Here is a 3,891-nt window from a genome sequence, read left to right on the forward strand (position 1 = left end):
CCCCCCGGGGCCGCGGCCCTGCGGGAGGGCTGGAGGGAGAAGGCCTGGCCAAGCCTTTGAAGGAGCGATAAGTTTGTGGGCAGAGCACCTGAGAGGCGGTGTCACCACCGGGACAGCGGAGTCAGGAGGGTTGTCAGCAGGCGAGGAGCTGGGAAGGAGGATTTTAGGACAAGAAATGCGGCTGGAGAGGGAAAGGTCTCCAGAAGGGCAGGCCTGCTGCAGGGTCAGGGCTCAGCACTAGATCTAGGATATTAAAGCATCAGTGCTTTATTATCCTATTAAGGAATATGTGGCTTTTTAAAAACCTTATTGCAAGAATGAGGGACACCGTGCTGAAATAACTGCTGCACACAGATGTGCTGCAGCCATGTATTTTTCAAAATGCCATCTTCGTGCTTTTCTGTCAACCTCACCTCATGGAACTGTGAGGTGGTGGGAGCTTTTCTTCCCCCACCTTCTAACTGATCCCATGACTGTGAAGAATATAGAGGAGAATTAAAAAAAGAAATCTAATGATCAGTGAGCTACTCGTAATTTGGCAAGACTGGACAGTGTTTTAATATATATGAGAAAACATTATTTTGAGAATTGTTTGGAGCAGCAGTAGTTTTGAGCACAGTCTATACTTGCTAGTGGATTTTTTTACGAGTCAGTTTCTATTTTCTGATCTGTACACTTAATACAAAAACAGTAGCTCCCAAAAATCTCTGCCTCCATCTCTGATATACTTCCATATATTCATTGCAGGGGGTTGGACTACGTGACCTTTAAATGTCCCTTCCAAACCAAACTATTCTGTGAGTCTATGATTTTAAATTTTACCTAAGTGTCGCATCAGAGTTCAAGCATTTTTCAGATGAAAATTCCCTAAAACATTTTTCAGAGAATGTCGGCTTTTCATCAAGCCCACTGACAGATGAGTTGTTCTGCTTTAAGGTGTCCATGAAAGGCCTCTAGAAATACCACAATTCCTCATCTGCAGAGCAGACAGTAAAAACTAGAAAGTCAGTTCAGAGAGGGCACAGCACAAGATGTGGCATACAGTGCTTTTTGTGTAGTAATGCAAAGCTTCTCCAAGTCAAGTTTCAAGCAGATTGGTGCCGATGCAGTGCAATTCTGGGCAGAGGCCCTTTTCTCGATCAGAACAGAGGCATACACACAGAGTCACTGCTTCGTATCAGGGCCTGTTAACTCATGTGCAGTACAAAACTTGTAGCTACATCACCTTTTATTCTACGGCTATTTTCATCAGTTTTAGCTGAAACATGTCCACACCTTGCTTCATGGCACAGTGTGGACGTGACAAGGTAAGTGATGAGCAGAGTCTCCCTATTCTTAAACACTTCTGAGCCACTGTAACTAGAAACTGAGCAGGAACTGGAGCACAGAGTTGCAGGAGGCACAATGCCAGTGATTGAGGTGAGCAGGATGTGAGCAGCAGGCAGCTGGATGGTGCTCAAGAGGCTGCAGAAGCATTGAGGGACAGTCAGTGCTTTGCCTCTCTCCCTGGCAGACTGGCCCTGAGGCCCAGCATGGCTTCCTTAAGCTTCCAAGGAAATGGCTACGCGAAGAACGTCAAGGGAAGGAACATCCGGGTGGTGGTGTGGTGCAGGCTTTTTCATGCCCCAGGATGTAAAGCAAGTGCCTATGCTTCTGTAGACTGTGACCAAGCAAGAAAAGAAGGTGGGTGTCACAGACAACTGATACATACAGGAGTGTTGTCACATTTTGGATGAAGTTATTATAGGTACAACTGTACAGTGATCATTTATGGCCAAACAGGTATTGGAAAGACCTTCACAATTTAAGGGGAGCCCCAATGGAGAATATATTTGGGAAAAGGCTTTGCTACCAGGTATAATACATTGCATCAAATATTAGAAAAACTCAGTGAGATTGATAGCGAAATTTTTGCAAAAACCTCTTTTCTGGAAATCTATAACAAAGAGCTTTTTGATCTGAATCCTGTTCCGTTCTCCAGTCCAATTCCATTCTCAACCCAACATTCTTCCAATATGGAGAAAGACTGCAGATGCTTGATGATCCCACAAATAAGACAGGTGTAAATTTGAAAGGCTTGGAAGAAATACCTGTGCAAAACAAAAATGAAGCCTACCAAATTTTGGAAAGAGGTGCAGGCAAAAAGAACTACTGCAGCTACTTACATGAATGCATATTCCAGTTGATCCCACTGTGTGTTTTCAGTTACCTCCATATGAAAGAAACCAGAGCAGATGGACAAAAGCTTGTTAGAATGGGGAAGATAAACTTCATTGATCTTGCAGGAAGTGAAAACACTTTGCTTTGGGGCAGTTGATAAAAGAGCTTGTGAAGCTGGAAACACCAAGTAGCCTGTTCTGACTGGAGAAAGAGTTATTACTGTTCTTGTGGAAGGAGACACAGAGAATCTTAACTTTAAAGAATCCTTCAAGACTCTCTTGGAGAACAACGAAGAACATCAATAGTTGCCACAGTTTCTCCCACATCTATAAATCCTGAGGAAACACTGAGTACACTTGGATAAGCTCACAGAGCAAAGAACATAATGAAGCCTGAAGTTAACCAGCAGCTGCCAAAAGGAGGTATTATTAAGGAAGCTTCTGAAGAGGTTGAGCATTTAAAAGGAGACCTTGCTGCTGCACGAGAGTAAAATGGAGCCTATATTTTCACTGAAAATTCATGAAGCTCTTAAAGGAAAGCTGACAGTTCAGGAAGAACACGTTACAGAGTATATTGGCATAATCAGTGCCAGGGAAGAAGTGAAAACAATCACTAAATCATTCAAAATTAATAAAAGCAAACCTTAACAACAAAAACAGATCTGCAAATCAAGGAGAAAAAACTGAAAACACGAAAGAAAATCTTCATGGCACAACTAGCTGTTTGGTTAATACTTTTAATGCAAAAGATGTATCTATGCAAAACTGGATCATAAGAAGGCTGTTGATCTACACGAGGCTATTGTCCAAATACATTTGCAGGAGAAATGAATGTTCTCTTCAACAAAATACAAGATTCAGTTAGGGAGAACAGTCTGAAGCAGCAACAGATGTTGACATCTTATGCATATTTTATAGGTGGATGCCTATCTACCGGTTGTTCAGCAGCTAATATATTTGCATTAGTTGTATCAGTGTCTTTTGCCTCTGGTAAAAAAATGCTGTCCACTGAACTTTCTTACATGTCTGAAAAAATATTTCAAAATAAGACTTTGCCATTTGCTAGTAAAGCTGAGCTGTTGAGGTTGACTGAGGAGCGTGTATGTGGATTAGGAAGAGCGATAAATATCTTGACAACAATGGTGGAAATTTTTCTAGAACTAAACTGTCAGAAAATTTTGTGCTGTGTCTGATGAGATGGAGGTCCATAAAAAGAAATTAATATCTTCCTAGGAGATCTCTGTCTCCCTCTGAAAAAATTACAGGAAGAAACAGACTGTTTTTTTTCAGCTGCAAAATACCGTGAGAATTTAAGAGAAGTGGAAATGGCAAGGATTGTATATACAAAGAAAGCAAGTGAATTAGAGTCCTCACTGCAAAGCCAGCTGGACTTGTTGGCACAGGAGATACTGAAGAACTTAGCTGGTATACTGTAAAAAAATGGAAGTTTGGAGTCCACCATCACTGCTGGGCCAGAAAATGTTTACCTGGAAACTACAGACCTAGTCAGCAGTGAAACTTCTGCTTCAAAACAAATTTATTGCATCTCTAAAATTTCAAGAGCTCAAGGACATAAATGGTGAAAACAAGAAGATGCTGGTGGAATCCATTGTCTGTTCTCAGCAACTTCTTAGCAATCTCACAAATGTGCCTCAGGATACTGGTGAACGGAGTAAATTTAAAACTGCTCAGATAGTCAGCTTTAGGGATCAGTAGCAGTCCTCCTTCAGCA

At 41.7% G+C, this 3,891-nt stretch overlaps 1 pseudogene; it reads left to right on the forward strand.

The window, feature by feature from the left end:
* Positions 1-1,532: 1,532 nt before the first annotated feature.
* On the forward strand, positions 1,533-2,807 carry LOC104618920 (annotated as a pseudogene).
* Positions 2,808-3,891: the final 1,084 nt, after the last annotated feature.

This window comes from Phaethon lepturus, unplaced genomic scaffold, assembly GCF_000687285.1.
Source record: "Phaethon lepturus isolate BGI_N335 unplaced genomic scaffold, ASM68728v1 scaffold30233, whole genome shotgun sequence".
Lineage (NCBI taxonomy): Eukaryota > Metazoa > Chordata > Aves > Phaethontiformes > Phaethontidae > Phaethon > Phaethon lepturus.